The 17,388-nt window shown below is 39.9% G+C and overlaps 1 long non-coding RNA gene across 1 annotated transcript; it reads right to left on the reverse strand.

Annotated features, from left to right (window-relative positions):
* Positions 1 to 7,509: 7,509 nt before the first annotated feature.
* Positions 7,510 to 10,339, reverse strand: LOC147379536 (uncharacterized). Its single transcript, XR_015161668.1, has 2 exons — positions 9,092 to 10,339; positions 7,510 to 7,902 (listed from the first exon to the last, which is right to left on the reverse strand). It is a non-coding gene; the product is annotated as an uncharacterized LOC147379536 (long non-coding RNA).
* Positions 10,340 to 17,388: the final 7,049 nt, after the last annotated feature.

Below are 17,388 nucleotides of genomic sequence, written 5' to 3' on the forward strand. Positions count from 1 at the left end.
AAGAGTTTTTTTCACAAAATATATCCTTTGCTCCTTAAGCAAAGCATTGCAATCCTCAGAGTAAGTCATTGGTTTTGAGAACAATTTACTAATGGGCATAACCCTTGAGAAAAGTTCTGAACAAAACTCAACGATGTATAGAAGCCTTTATAATAGAATTTTAGTCATTTGGATCTGTGACATTTGGAAGAATGGCCTATTAAAATCTACAAGTAAGTATGGTCATTTACACAATTTTGGGCAAAAACTAAGGACACTATTATAAATTAACATTTCTTTCTATTATTTTACTGGAATGAGTTAGTTTTTATTCTTTAAAAAAAACTCAACACATGAAACTAAAATAGAAAAACCAGGAGTTTGCTGCATTAGATCAAATAGGATCAAGTAATACATTTTATTTTAAAAATCTGGTCAAAAATAACTTATTTTGAAAAGTTTTTACTGTTACATTACTGCTGAAGAATAAATGTAGTCAACATGTTCATTTCTTTGTCAATCTTTTCTTCACTTATTTACCCAAGAGTACACTCATTATCTTACTGCAAGAGATTAAGGCTCACTGCACACCCAGAGTTTGTAAAACAGTCTTTTTTTTCTTAAGACAGCACTCCTAAAATGCCTAGAGCTAAAGGGGGTTATTGATGTCTTCCAGAACTTCATTGCATGAACAGCTTTATCTCTTAGGCAGACAGACACTGCACAAATGTTTGGTTTACTCCGTATCATGTAGTTAACAAGGTTCTTATAGGTTCAAGGAAAAGAGATTGTAAGACTTTGCCAGGAAGACTTAACATTCTAGGAGGAAAAAAAAAAACAAACAAACAGATAATTCTGAAGAGACTAAAATTTTAAAATAACCTCAACTTAGACATAATTGACAGGAAAAGGCAGAGTGGGAGTTTTTAGAAAAGATGAGAATAAATGTAAAAGGCAAGAAAAGACATTCTGCTTTTCAGTCCCTACTCAATAAATATAACCATCCTTAGAAGACAGCCTATGTATTGTAATTGCACTCATTTCTGGCCTAATGGTCCAATCTAATTATTCCAAATTGTTCAAACTATAGGGAAACCTGATGAAAATAGCCCTTTCATTTGACTTGCATGTTTCAGTTGAATGCTAAGTATATCTTTCAACTAAGCTTTAAAAACACAGTTCATCAGTAAGCTGTGCAGGCTCTTTTCTCGGCTCTGATCTTGCACAGCCATCAGGAAAAGAAGGTAATGAAATGTCTTAACATGCTCGTCATGAGCATACATCCCGCCTGCTTTTACTGACTTACCAATGGGCTTTGTTTGTGAGGAAGTTACAAGACTGACATTTATGGCTCTTCAGGCAAATGAGAGCCAAAAGAAGAGATCCTGAATTTTAAAGCTGTTTACCAGCTGCTGGAAAAGTTTGGCTTTGGGCACCAACAATCCGTACAAAATCCAAAGGTATTAGAGCCGTCTCTTCTCCTTTACCCATGTCAAGCTGGAAAACACAAAAGCTGCACAAGAACTGCAAAATATTGCCAAGCTAAATTAAGGCATGAGGAAGAAATTACATGTACTTCTGTGAGAAATGGAGTCTTGAAAGACCAGTTATCTGCTCAGATCCCATGAGTTATATTGCTTAGAAGCAGACGTTGTGGTTATGGTTCTTTGCCATGTGGTGTTTGCTGAGTTCTCACTGGATATCCTAAAACACTTAAGCCTGGAGGATTTAGGATGTCTTTGGAGACCATAATTTGGAAAGAATAGCTTTATCTTTGTGGGAGATGCAGGACACAACACAAATGTTTGTTGGGTTCCTTCTCTCTTTCTTGACAACAAGCTTATCAAATAGTTCTCAAGCAAATTGTATGGGAAAGTAAATGATTTCATAGAGAAGCAGTATTATGGTTTAGAATTCTAAGGCAAGAGGCTTCGGTCAGGTGACTCGAGGTTTACAGGGAATTGAAAGCAAGTTAGAACGTGGCTCATCCAACGTTAATAAGATACAGGTGATATTCCTTGACATGGGACTTGCAGAAGATGCCAAGAAATTTCAGATGAGGGGATCTGTTACAATGGGGAGGGTAAAATTCCAGGCAGACGGGAGAGAAGTGGGACAGCAGTTTCCTAGAAAGTGATTTTCTAATCTAAGGGCTATTCTTTAGGTTGGAGTATTTTCTCATATGAAAGAGATTGTGTGTGTGTGTTCACTCAGTCGTGTCCAAGTTTTTTGCAACCCTATGGACTGTAGCCCATCGGGCTCTGCTGCCTGTGGAATTTTCCAGGCATGAATACTGGAATGGGTTGCAATTTTCTCCTTCAGAGGATCTTCCTAATCCAGGGTTTGAACCCCTATGTCCTGTGCCTCCTGTGCTGCAGGTGGATACTTTACTGCTGAGCCACCTTGGGCCATAACTACTTGGAGGGGATAGGCAGTAAGGAATGCAGAAATATTCATAAATTATACATGGATCATCTCATCTCTACTTGAAATCCTCCAGGGGCTTCTCACTGTTCTTCAAGTGAAACTCCTATTCTGGCCTTCCCACTCCTAGGTGTCCCTGCAACATCGCCCCCCGGGGCAGTGTCCTCAACCTCATCTCTCTGGCTCTCCCCATACCTCCCTCTGCCACCAGTACTCATGGGCACCTATCTCACCAGCCTCAGGGGCTCTGTTCATCATGCTGCTTTGACCTGAATGTTTCTTCCTTACCACTTTGATGGACCACCATCGTTTATATTATTTCATTTAGTTGTTTGGTTTTGCTCTACATACACTATGTAATAAACATCATAAAATCAAAGACCATATTTCTGTTTTATCATTGGGATTTTTCACTATACCTGGCTGGCTGATGCTACACAAAAATTTGTTAAACAAAAGAATGCAAATGAAGATAGTGAAGTCAAGACAGATCATTTCCTGGAGCTCTCCCAAAACACTAACAGCCGACCTGGCCCAAGCACTCAGATTTCCTGAGAAATCCTGATTTCCTAGGGTAGCCAGAATATTCTCGACTTATCATTGACATTTATACAGGGGTTGATGTTAATGTTTCTGGAGAGATCATCCGAGAGAAGGAGGATACTAAGTGAAGCCAGCTGCCCCAAGGGTGTCCAGAGGGTGAGCTGGGTAATAATATATTCAGGTACCTTTTCTCCTTGGTTGTGTCCAACCACTTCCTATACCCACTTCAGAGTTTCCCTAAGATCTCTTCTCCCAGAGCCACTCCTCAAATGCTATGGTTACCAGCCCCCACGTTCAGTTTTCCTTCTTTTCTTATTTCAAGCACAGGCTCTGCTTAGCCCTTTGGAATGTCCTATCTATGGACCCGGACCATTGCTTTGAAGTGGAATTGCAGCTTTTAACTTCCAGTGCTTATTTGTGGTGGAGAGGGGAGGAAGCATGGTGGAAGGCAGGGGTAGGGCGGTTAAATAACATCCTAATGTCAGCCTAGGTATGAAGCCAGCCATCGATTAGATGACATCTTATATTAGGAAGGGAAGATCCTGTTATATTAGGAAGAAGAAGACACTTTGTTTACTTTTCTGTTAATATTTTAAAGGAAATCTCAAACCCTGATTTTGAAACTCTCCATACAACCTTCAGTAGCACAGAGGGTGTTACAAAATCTAAGGTCTCAAGAAGCTAAATCACTTAGACAAATAAACATGTCACATAATACTTTGGGGTCCTGGGGAAGGGTAATACCATGAAATCAAGCAATGATCAGCTTTTAAATTTCCCCAAAGGTCAGACATCACAGGCTAAGTGATTTGTTACTAGTGTTCATTTTCTTGAACCTCATCTTTCCTCCATAGTCATCCTGTTTATGCTCACAGACCCTTTCATGGGCAATAATAATACTAATAGTAGCTACCCTTTACTGAGGTGCCTACTATGTGTCAGGTACTTTATCTAACTCTTGAAAATAAAAGCGTTAGTCACTCAGTCATCTGAGTCTTGTGACCCCATGGACTATATCCTGCCAAGTTCCTCTGTCCATGGAGTCCTCCAGGCAAGAATACTGGAGTGGGTAGCCATGCCCTTCTCCAGGGGATCTTCTCAACCCAGGGATTGAACCTGGGTATCCTGCATTGCAGGCAGATTCTTTACTGTCTGAGCCACCAAGGAAGCCCTTACAACAACCTTAGTAGTTAGGAATGGTTATCAATATTTTAAATGAGAAAATTAACACTTAGAGAAGTTAAGTATATTGCTCAAGATCATATAGCAAGTAAGGTCTGTCAGATATCCCATGCTGTACCTAATATCAGTGGCAGTGCCCTTGAGGGGCTGGGGGTAGGATTTTTAGTCCTGGCCCATAGATCCAATCTTCATCAGCCCAAATACACAGATTAAAAAAAAAAAGAAAAATCTTGTGTTTGCTATGCAGGCCCTGCTTTAGGATAATTTGCTTAATCCCATCACCCTCTTTTTAACCAGGTTGCTATATCTGAAGTCATTCTACACAGGAATTCTAGAAATGACGTTGCTTTGCACTGTATCCTATAAAAAGCAAACAAAATAAAAGTGCCATGGAAATTTGAATGTGAACCACTGGATTTGAAATCTAGTGTACTAGATATTGCATCGCAGCCAGAAAACTATATTGTTTTAAACAGCAGAGATTTTTACTTATTTATTCTAGCTCTCTGTGTATCCAAAAGGCTTTTATTCGATGCTATGTATGCAGTCATAAGGGGGACTTCCCTGGTGGCTCAGACAGTAAAGAATCTGTCTGCAACTCTGGAGACTGGGGTTCCATCCCTGGGTTGGAAAGATCCCCTGAAGACGGGAATGGCTACCCACTCCAGTATTCTTGCCTGGAGAATTCCATGGACAGAGGATTCTGTCAGGATATAGTCCATGGGGTCACGAAGAGTCAGACAATTGTAAACTGCATTAGGACATGGGGTACAAAGTTAATCTTTTACAAAGCATCAGGCTCTTGGGAAGCCTGCAACTATAGAATCTCTTTGTTCAATATAAAAAGGGATAGAAATCGAAATATAATGTGTGAAATTTAAGTTCATATCTTTAATATCTTAGTACTAGCAACAGTAAGAATCTGCTAAGGACCCTAAAATCATCTCTGATATAAAGTCGCTCTCCTGTCACACTTTCTGTGAAGCCAGCCCCATTATAGCTAATTTAACTGTCCCTCATCACCAAAAGAACATAGCAGATGCCACATCCTCATGGAATTTAAGCAATATATTAGTATCCAAGTATTAAAATTATAATTTTAAAAACTATGTGATAATATTCAGTATGCTTGTGGTCAGTTTAAAGAAGAGAAAACAAAATTTTATCTATGCTATTTTGTCAGAAAAGTATTTTTAAAATATTAACAGTTTTCTCCAGTATTTCCTTTTCTGCCTTCCCTCTATTTAACACCAGATTAGACCTTCTTCATCTCAGGAAAAGGTCGAGATAACATCAGGCAGAGAAAAGGAATCTTTTCCGATTTCTGAGTCTAGTTCCTTTTGAGCGCAGAAAAGAAGAAAATTAGGAAAGGAAATTGGGGGAGAAGCATTCACTGCTGTGGAGTGGCTTTGCTCTACAGGCTGAGCTCCAGAGGGGAGGCAAGACCCCAGGGAAGAAATGGTGCCATGGTAAATGGTTGAGAGCCCTGCAGAGTTCCCTAGCCCTGCCATGGTGTGAGGGTTGAACAATGAACCCCCCACGCTCAGAAATGGTAAGGAGGGAGCCCTGGAATCAGATGAGTCCCACTGTGTTGTTACAACGGAGGGCTCTTCAGCGGCTAGCATTCAATGGGTGCTCAAGGAACAGTCGAGGTGATGTACACCTAAGCAGATGCTAGGTAGCTAGGTGACATTAAGGATTTGCAGCAACCCCCCCCCCCCCAGGGTAAAGGAAAGAGGTGTGGTAAATTGACTGAAGTTATGTTTCCATTGCACTCAAAGAATGGGATTAGAAACCAAAATTGATATATTAAGTCAGAGAAAAGTGAAGAAAGTTATCTTCTGCATTTCAGGACTAAATTTCATAGCTTCTAACTTGTGATTAAAATTGTAAATTAGATCTGTGAAGAAACAATGAGAAAGCTTGTCATGATTTTTCTGAATCTTTGCTTTTTCATCTTCAAATGGGGGGTAATAAAAACATTTATAACTTGAAATTATGCACATACAGAAATAATAAGATACTATCAAATGACACAACTAATTATGTATTGGTGTTGTGAAATTGCAATTTTTCTTTCATTTTTATATCCTATGTTTTTGAGGTTTGTTGTTTTTGCTGTTTTAAGAAATAAATATAAAAAAAGAGAAATAGTATAAATGAATGCATATACAAAACAGAAAGTGAAGTTGCTCAGTTGTGTCCGACTCTTCGCGACTCCATGGACTGCAGCCTACCAGGCTCCTCCGTCCATGGGATTTCCAGGAAAGAAAGAGTACTGGAGTGGGGTGCCATCGCCTTCTCCGTGAGGATAGAGACTGTACCTTTTCCCCTGTTTCCCTGGTTCGCAATAACAACATCATTCTGGTGGGGAAAGCAGACCAGTTTTGGCAGCCCTGGTGGGAAAGGTGGATCTTGCATTTACCTAGGTTGGGGGCAGGAGGACCCTCTCTGGAGCGAATGCTAAACAGGTATAGATGAGTGAGACAGGAGGCTCTGGGTTCGCACACCCCTGTGACAACAGGGCAGGCTGGGCTGGGGGCCCTGCCCTTGAGTTTCTGAAGTCCCAGGGCTCTTACTTCCTGAAGTGTGTGTGGGCTGTGACTATTCAGGAACACAGTCTTCCTTCCCAGGCCCAAGGTGGCCAGAAGACCGGCATTTTGGGGAAGGGTGAGGGGGCCTGGCTGGGGAGCTTATGCTCTGCAGCGAAGCGTCTGGAAGGCAGGCAGCGTGGCTTTTCCAAAACAGAAACAAACTCACAAATATAGAAAACAAACCAGTGGTTACTGAAGGGGAGAGGGGCAAATCAGGGGTATGTATAAAATAAAGGGCTTCCCTGGTAGCTCAGAAGGTAAAGAATCTGCCTGAAATGTAGGAGATCCCTAGGTCAGGAAGATCCCCTGGAGAAGGGAATGGCAACCCACTCCAGTATTCTTGCCTGGAAAACCCCATGGACAGAGGAGCCTGGCGGGCTACAGTCCATGGGTTCACAAAGAGTCAGACACGACTAACTAACACACACATAAAATAAATAAGCAACAAGGACATATTGTATACTACAGAGAATTATAGCCATTATCTTGCAATAACTTTTAGTGGAATATAATCTATAAAATACTGAATCACTATGCTGTACACCTGAAACTAATAACATTGTGAATCAATTGTAATTCAATTAAGAAAAATAAGAGAAAAAGGAGAGAGAGAGAAAAGTAAGGAAAGGAAAAAAAAAAAAAAAGCTAAGGAAAGAAGGACCTTTAAGAAATACCGTGTAGCTAGAACACAGGGCTAGTGGTAAACGATGAGATGGGAAATGTAGATCTTAAATCTCAGACCAAGACATTTAGATTGTATCTGGTAATCAATGAAGAAACACAGAAGTCTCTTTTAAATAACGGGAGTTTTTAATGGAGAAATAGTGGGAGTAACGGGAGTAATAACATGTCTAAATCTGTTTAAAAACAATACCTTGGTAGTTTTGGGGTGGGGTTGTTAGGAACAGAAGCAGAGGAACCAATTCCCAGGCTATTGCAACAATCTAGGTAAAGCATCAAAAGAGCATTGTGCTCAGTCGTGTCCAACTCTTTGAGACCCCATGAGCTGTAGCCCATCAGGCTCCTCTGTCCATGGGATTCTCCAGGCAAGAATACTGGAGTGTGTTGCCATTTCCTCCTCCAAGGGATCTTCCTGACCCAGGGATCAAACCTGAGTCTCCTGCGTCTCCTGCATTGGCAGGTGGATTCTTTACCACTAGCGCCACCTGGGAAGCCCAATCTGGAAAAGATCATGAAGCAAGTCAGGCAATGGGATGAGGAATGGAGTTTGGGGTGAATGAAAGAGCTAATTAGGAGGTGGCAATTTAGAGAACAATTGGTTCTGGGGTTGAAAAAAATCATCTCTGAGAATGACATTGAGATACAGAATCTTCCACCTTATCATGCAGGAGTGGGGTTTGAAAAGGAGGTTGAACAGCTTGGGTGTCATTTTGAGAGTGAACAGAACTGGAGACCACTAAGCAATGCTAGTCAATTAGTGGCTGCAGTTAGCAACTTCAGACCACAGTCACAGGTATGCTGTTCAGAGGCTCTTGGCTTTGTGTTCTCCAAAGCTGCCTCCAAGCTGCCTGACAGCTGATGGCAAATGCCTGCAACCAGAGCAAAAATAAAGCACTGAAGCTTCCAGATCCTCACTTAGGGGGATACTCCCAGGAAAAGCTGAATCAAGAGTGCCTGCCTCCACTTCCAGGAGAGTCATCTTGCAGTTTCTCTTTCTGTTATACTCTAGTCATGGATCATGGCTGTCCCCAAGAATGGCCACAGAGATCTTTTTTACTTAAGTAGAAAAGAGGCTAGTTTGTTTGAACTCGATTTTATTAAAGTCTTGGGGATTACAAAAAAAAAATACATGGGAGAACATGAAACTCCCAACCTCATAAGACACAGCCCACATTCCTAGATCACACAAGCCCATCTCATCCTTATGAATTAAAAAAAAAAAAAGTGGGAACCCCCTGCACCTCCATCCTTGATCTCAAACTCCTTCCTCTTGGTAGACGCTATTTCTAACTCCCACGTCTCCAGTGTCACAGCATGCTGGGTGAGTGATATTATTCTGGATTTATAGTTTTGTTATAGTTTATTATAGTTTTGTTCATAGCTAGCTGCCCTCAGTCCCCAGGAATCCTGACCAGAAAAAAAAAAAAAGGTTGTATCATTTGTACCATACTTAAGTTTTAAAGTAATAAAACAATCCTGACGAATGCTTAAATTTAGAAAAAAAAATTAAAATTGCTCTTACTTTTAAAAGACCTTCAGAAAATATTACCAAACCTTTCCACATGGGTCCCCAACAAGGATTCTTCTCTCCAGTGTTGTTTGAGCCAATAGAATGGGACTGAGTTTGGCTCAGATGCAAAGAGAAGTTTCTCACTTTGATTACAGCGTAGAGAGATAGGAGCGCTCACCCTAGTGGGTGTGGCTGCTTTACAGAGATCTTCTTGCAGGGATGTTCTCGGGAGAGTTCTTGGGGAGGGGCGCAGCTCTGCTGCTCCTGGATTTCGCTCAGATCGCAGTGCGGGTTGCAGCCTCTCTGCGCATGGCCAGCTGCCGCCATCTTGGATTAAGCTGTCGTTCGCAGCGTCTCTGCACACTGCGCGAGCTGCGTCAGGCGCAGCCATTTTTCAGGAGGAGCTCTGGTCTGAAGTGCCTGTTTGAGGCCACTGCATGGAACACCCTTTGAGCAAGCGAAACTAGATTAATCACAAAGGACAAGAAGGTTAGGCTTTATTTTATTACGCGGATTCTGTTATGATTCCCTCGGAATTATTAATGGTCTTTGCTGGTGACAAAAAATTTTCATGTTTTTGTATAATCCCTTCTATTTTGCTTTAGTTTTAATTATACTGCATTTGCTTTTTTTGTTATGTTTAGTATAGCATTGTCAAATTTTATATTGTTTTTTATGTACTTTATCTTTTTAAATAATTCTTAAATTACCATAATTATATTACCAATTCTATATTTGAGGTTATTATTGCTTCCAATATAAAATGGTTTTTAATTCATTTTTTCTGATTATATAAAAATATACTAATTATAGAAAACTAGGAATATAGAAAAAAAAAATGATAAAAATCCCCAGTACATGAAACTGTGATCATAGATGTACAGATTTGATTTCAACTTTTTTCATTTAGCCTTGTAAGGTTAGGTGGCTTAACCGGTTATAAGGGTTTGGCCTTACATGGTTATTCCTCATACAGGAAATGGGTTCTAAGGTTATTGCAAGTCATTTGATCCTGTTTAGGCTCTTGTCTCAGCACAGCATCACAGGCTCTCCTTCCCTACGCTGAGGCCAGCTCAAATATGTTTCCAGATAGATCATCTGCCACCCTGTCCTCCCAGTGGTCCGATCCTCCAAGCCACGGCTCTTATTCCCTCATTTTCTTGTCTTCCTTTCTTAGAAGAAACAAGTTTTTGTAGACTTCCACCCTTCTTGTGAGACCAGCAAAGTCTCCAAAACTGTGTCCGCTCCAGGGCTAGTTCTGTGTTGGGATCTTTCCTAGGATCCCCCAGTCTGCAGTTCCCATAGTGCTCAAAGCAAGAATCGGTAGTTTTCTTTACAGCAAAGTTCTGAAGTGTGGAAAACAGACTAACGAATGAACCTTTGTGTGTGTGTGTGTGTGTATATATATATATATTTTTTTTTTTTTTTTTACATTGCTGAGTGTTTTATAATTGCTTTACTCAGCAAGCCTGGGAAATATGTAAGTAGTCATCAGTTTCACAGATGTGGGAATTAAGGTTCAGAGAGGTTAAATGACTTGCTTTAAATAGTCACAAAATTATATCATTTGACTGTCAAATGAGAACTCTCTTTCCTATCAAAATTACATTCTTCTTAGGGTAAAAATAAATGATACTGTAATAAAGAGAGTACACAAGTTGGCCTAATAAGGGGGTAGGGGGCAAAATAGCAGGGAGAACAAGGTGAAAGGAGAGTGGAAGAGCACAGAGAGACCCAACAAAAGTCACAGATTGTAGGAAAAACAATAATTTGGTACCCTGATGGCTTAAAAATGCTTGTTTGTGTATGTATTTGGGGTGGGGAGTGGGATGGGGGAGGAGTTCCTGATTTGATCCACACATATGCCTATTGGCTCTCCTCCATTCTTGTAAGAACAGGATGAGGTCTTCTTTTCCTTCAGGGACAGTTTCAGTTGTACGTTTGGTGACACAGAGTTTGAACCTCAAATCAGATTACTGTCAGTGCACACTGCAGCCTGCCTCTTCACCATGCTGTTCAGTACTCCTCCAAACCATGCTGTGGTGCTCTCGCTGCTCTCTGGTGCTTGGCACTGTCTCAAGCTCCTGGACAACTATCTCCCCCAGCCCACACTAAATCATGCATGCTGCCACTGCCTTGCTGGCTTTAGAGGAGGGGGTGGACTGGAAGGCCATGTTTTCCTTTACTGCCTCAACACTCAGTTCCTCATAGTAACACTGAACAGGGCTATGGGGTATAACATGCTCTATTCAAGGTTTCAGGTTGATCAGAGCAAATGTCTCTTTTTGACTGAAGGGACAAGATATAGTGGTACAGTAGAGCCTGCCAATTTTCTATACATTGTCCATCTCCACTTTTTACTCAGTAGCATAATCCTGATTTCGAGGCAGTAATGTGCTCTAACAGAAGGATATATTTTTCGGTTGTAGTTAACTGTGGCCTTATGGCTAAGATGGGCTTCCCAGGTGGTGCCCCGGTAAAGTATCCGCCTGACAATGCAGGAGCCATAAGAGACACGGGTGGATCTCTGGGTCAGAAAGATTCCCCTGGAGTAGGAAATGGCAACCCACTCCAGTATTCTTGCCTGGAAAATTCCATGGACAGAAGAGCCTGGTAGGCTACAGTCCATGGAGTTGCAAGAGTCAGACACAACTGAGCACAGCTCTATTATTTGTTTAATGTCTATCTATCGTATGGCTAAGATAAAGCCATTGAAATCATTGCTGGACTTCTAAATAGGGTCCCTTTGGAAAATAGTAATTATCCCTCTTTCAGTGTCTCCCTTTGTCTTTCATGCTGTCTGGAATGGGGATGCATGCGGCTAGAGCTCCAGCAATTATTATGACCCCCATGTGAAGCCCCAGTGAAACATACAGAGCAGCTGAATGCCTAATGATTTCATGATTCACCATATCATCCTATATTCCTACCTCTGGGCTTAACAAAATAAAGGGTTTTCTGGGTCTTACATATGAAATATTTTGTTAACCTTAGGTATTTCAGCTGCTATTAGGGCAAATTTAATTTTGGGGCATATTTTAAGTTTTAATATTTTTGAAGTGACTATTACAGTGACTTTTTTTTTTAACGCCATTGTTAGTTTTTTAAACTGCCAAACCTAATTATAACTTAAACAGAGTAATTTTATGTTCTACTTGTTAAGTAGAAAGTGAAACAATATTTTGGTAAATGATTAAGTATTAGGCTTGTAAAGTGTTCTTATGGAGTAATTCTACTTCTAGGAATAAATCCTAAGGGTTATGTATGTATGTATGTATGAAGCTTTAGGAACAAAGCCATTTACATTATAAGAAGAATAGAAACCACCTAAATAGCAACATAATAAAATGGGTAATAAAATATGATATATTCATTGAATTAAGAAATTTGAGAAAAAAATAACTTTTATTTTAAAAAGTATTTTGTGGTAACAATTTAAACAATATTGAAGTTTATGAAGTAGAGTTATATTCTTCCTCTTCTACATAAGATCCACACCCTTAACCATTTAGTCTAGTGTTTGTCTTTCCAGTTTTTCCTTTGTCTGCTGCTGCTGCTGCTAAGTCGCTTCAGTCGTGTCCGACTCTGCGACCCCATAGATGGCAGCCCACCAGGCTCCCCGTCCCTGGGATTCTCCAGGCAAGAATACTGGAGTGGGTTGCCATTTCCTTCTCCAATGCATGAAAGTGAAAAGTGAAAGTGAAGTCGCTTGGTTGTGTCCGACTCTTAGCGACCCCATGGACTGCAGCCTACCAAGCTCCTCCATCCATGGGATTTTCCAGGCAAGAGTACTGGAGTGGGGTGCCATTGCCTTCTTTCCTTTGTCTATGTAAACAAATACAGATATGCACACACATATAACAAATAAATATTGGATTATAACACATATATAAAATAAAAATTATCAATAACATGGAGAAATACCCATAGTACAATAAAAAGTCTTATAGATAATATAAAATTTGATATACAACAGGATCCCAATTATATTTCAGAAAATGCCCAGCAAAAAGAAAAGACTGGAGTGAAATATATAATAAACAGATGTGAATAAATGAATACATATTGCCAATATTAATAAATGTGGGGTAAGTCACTTCAGTTGTGTCCGACTCTGTGAGACCCTATGGAAGTACAGTTGGCCAGGCTCCTCTGTCCATGGGATTCTCCAGGCAAGAATACTGGAGTGCGTTGCCATCCCCTCCTCTAGGGGACATTCTCAACCCAGGGATCGAACCCATGTCTCTTAATCTCCTCGTTGGCAGACAGGTTCTTTACCACTAGTGCCACCTGGGAAGCCCCTATTAAATACTTTACTATTAATAATACATGCTATTTTCTCCTCAGTTCAGTTCAGTCACTCAGTTGTTTCTGATTCTTTGAGACCCCATGGACTGCGGCATGACATACAGAATTTTTTCCACAATCCCCACAAGGCTAAAAGTGAAAGACATATTACTATATTTCAGAGGAAATAGGGGAGGCTGAGAGCACATATTTGAACCACCTGCCTCCCAGTCCCATCCAAAATGACCTAGAAAATTTTAAAATATGTAAAACCCTAAATCAGTACTGGAAGCTAGGGAAGGAAACCAGACAAATGCCAGAAACTTCAAAGAATTTCTTCTAAATCCTGTGCAGTTGGGACTAGATTAAAGGCCATCCAGGGCCTATCTGCCAGTCACCAATGAGCAGCTTGACCTGGGGAGACGAGGCCCTGGAGGCTGACTGCAGGACCCATCAGTGATTCTTTTGGCTCTTAACAACTGAATGAGTTTGAAGGTAGCAGGGTAGCAAATAATGGTAAATGTTTCAAGCAGAGAGCCCATGCACAGTGGCAATAATTATATTGTTGGATAGTTTCCCCAAGCTCTGGAGATCTTCACTGCCTCTGTGGAACTGGGTGTGAAGGAGAGGCCTAAGTGGCTCCCTCAAGCAGCAGTCTGTCACTAGCTGTAGTGTTCTTTGCTGATGTACCTGGCTAGAGGTCTTGGCCTGGACAACTGTATCACACACAAGCAGTGAGCTTGGAGAAGGGGGTGGTGTCCACAGAAACCCTAGATACGAATTACACCACCAAGTCTGTCAAATAGCACAGCTCTTTCACAAAATAATAAAAAAAAAGGCTTTATAAATTGAAGTTTAGATGGCTTTTCCCCCCAAATTTTGACCTCACCTTCACACAACACATATCAGGGCTTCCCTGATAGCTCAGTTGGTAAAGAATCCACCTGCAACTCAGGAGACCCCAATTTGATTCCTGGGTTGGGAAGATCCCCTGGAGAAGGGATAGGCTACCCACTCCAGTATTCTTGGGATTCCCTTGTGGCTCAGTTGGTAAAGAATCCACCTGCAATGTGGGAGACCTGGGTTTGATCCCTGGGTTGGAAAGATCCCCTGGAGAAAGGAAAGGCTACCCACTTCAGTATTCTGGCCTGGAGAATTCCATGAACTGTATAATCCATGGGGTCGCAAAGAGTCAGACACGACTGAGCAACTTTCACTTTCTTTTCACGCAACACATAAGGATTAATGTGAGACAGAGCATTGACTTAAACATGAAAAGTGAACCCATAAAGCTTCTCAAGGAAAACACGACATCTTCATGACTTTTGTTTGAGGAAATTTCTTAAATAGGATACCAAAACTCTAACCTGAAAATAAAAGATTGAAAATTTGAACTTTATTAAAACAAATAATTTATATTTATTAAAAGATGACATTAAGAGAGAAACAAGGCAAACTTCAGACTGGTAGAAGATATGTGCAATAGATGTTAACTGACAAAAAACTCATATTCAGACTATACAAAGAATAAGATCAAATAAAAGAGTAAAACTGAAAAACAAACTAAAAATGGATAAAATACTTTAACAATCACTTTAGATAAGTTGATAGATCAATAAACAATAAGTGTAAACATTATTAATTAGAGGAAAAAGCAAGTAGCTAACAATACAAAGTGTTGGCAAAGATGTAGAGCAACTGGAACTCTCATAAATTGTTAGTAGGAATGTAAATTGTTAGTAGGAATATAAACTGATTTTAAAAAAATTAATTTAGAAAAATGTTTAACAATGTCTACTAAAAACATATATATACCCTATGGCCCAGAATTCCAATTTTAGATGTATACCTTACATAAATAAGTACTTGTATCTATCAAAATACATGTGCAAGGGTGGTCACAGCAAGCAGCTTTATTTATGAAGTCAAAAGTGTATATATTTTAGAATATTCACATCCATGCAAAAAATGAAAAGAAAAACTACTGCAATATGCAAAAAAAATTGATTGGTCTGAACATAATGTTAAGCAAAAGAAAACAGACTTAAAAGAGTAGAATGATGGCTGGGTTCATTGCGGAGCAGATGCCAAGATTGAATTAGAAGTGCAGATTTGCTGGGAATAGGAGTGGATGGAGAAAGCCTTCACCCCTGACATATAATGAAGGAAGGGAAGAAAGGGTAGAAAGAGCCTGAGGCAGTAGTGTAGTTCTGGGGAAATCTTGGCCAGCTCAAAGAGGAGCTTCAACACAAAGATTACCCATAGAAGGTTGCCTCACAGCCAGAAATGTTATACCCTTGTACCACCATGTTCAGTCATCAACTCTCACTATCCAGAAAGAGCATGATCTTGACTCAGAAGCTGAGGCACTCACATCTGGAGACTGTCAACTAATTGTACTCCTTGTGACAGGTGCTCTCTTGACGGGAGATCTGAGTAACATACCTCCATGGCTGTCAGAGGGACAGCCGCTCTTGTGTGGAGTCCAAAGTCATCAAATCTAGACTGCAGGTATAGTCAGAAGAGCAGGGGGTTGTGACTCAGAGAGGGCGGGAAGAAGCCTGATGGCTAGTAGAAAGTACTCTAGTTTTAGATCTGCACAGTGTTCTGTAAGTATGTACATTTTTACATATATATTTACATAAGTGTATGATATGTAAGTTATATTTCTGTTAAACAAGGAAGGGAATCCTTCCAAGATTACACATGGCCCTAATCGCTGAAGTTGTTTGATTAAGGAACTAGTCACATGCCTTCTTTTAAGATTTAAGAGTTTCCTAAAAGTGTTTTTAAGAAAGAGTTAAGACTTAAGAAAAAAACAAAAAACCTCCTCACCTGATTTCTGGAGGAGATAACTAAAGAAAACTCATTGTTTAAATATCAGAAAACTCCCATATCAGGTAGGACTAAGTTTGGCTGTGACGGTTACAAAATAATAGTAACTTAAATAAGATAAAATTTGTTTCACTATTACCTAAAAAAAAGTCCAGAGGTAGACAGTCCAGGCCTGATTTGGTGCTACTCAATGGGTGCCTTTTATCTTGCTGTTCTGCCGTTCTTGGCTGATGGTTTTTACCTCCTGTCCAAGAGCTATAGTCATTTTATCTGTATTCCAGCCACAGGAAAAGATGACGAAGGACACTCTCCCTTGCATTTAGAGACACTTCCCAGAAGTTACACAGAGCACTTCCACCTAACCCCCACACAGAACTTAGTTTTATGAGCACACCCAGCTACAAAGGAGTCTGGGATGTGTAGGTTTTATTTCAGGTGCCAGGAAACCAGCCAAAAAACAAGAGTTCTACTATCATACTAGGGACAAAGGGAAAATAGATATTGGGGAACAACTAGCCTATTGTACTGTAACCCCACAAAGAATTTGTAGTATAAAGGAAAGAAAACACAGCATGCAAAAGGTAGAGAAAAGGCAGACATAGTTTTATATATATACATATATATATATAAATTTATAGTTTAGGAATAGAAATTTTTAGATGCATCTGTACAATGATGCTAATTTTAAAAATATACATATATTTGGAAATAAAATATAAACTGAACAGAGTTGAGGAGGGAGTTAGTTGAGAGAGCATTTTAAAGGTAATTACTCTACTGTGAGATTTTGTACTTGATTAGAAACAGTGGGGAGCAGAACTGATAATGTAGAAAATGAATCATTAATACAGTTGATAAACTTGATGAATTTTCCCCTAGTGAATAAGATAGGGAAAACAGATAAGGAAGGTGGGCATTTGGAGAGATAAGAGATGTGATACATGAACAGTGAAGAGTCAATTGTGTGGATCACGGAGCTTTTCTGAACAAATAGAAGAGGAACAACATTTAAGACCACAACAAAGGAAACGTTTATAAGCTGAAGGTAAATTTTAACCTACAGATCAGCATAATTTCTTAAGTACCAGGAAAATAAATAAAATGAATAGAAATCTACATCTAGACATAACCTGATCAAAGTCTGAATTTCAAAGTAAAATAGAGGTGAAATCCAGGCAGAAAAAATATTTTCCCACAAAGGAAGGAAAATAATTATTTCTCTGATATATATTCGAAAGCTAAATATTATCTTTGGAGTGAAAAGGGTAAGAGGGCAGAAAGAACAAATAACCTTGGTAATTTATCAGGATTGAGATGTGGAGGTTCTATACTTGTATTAAAAAGAATGACACT

The sequence above is a fragment of the Bos grunniens genome, chromosome 1 (genome assembly GCF_055505025.1).
Source record: "Bos grunniens cultivar Pamir isolate PY7600 chromosome 1, Bosgru_T2T1.0, whole genome shotgun sequence".
Lineage (NCBI taxonomy): Eukaryota > Metazoa > Chordata > Mammalia > Artiodactyla > Bovidae > Bos > Bos grunniens.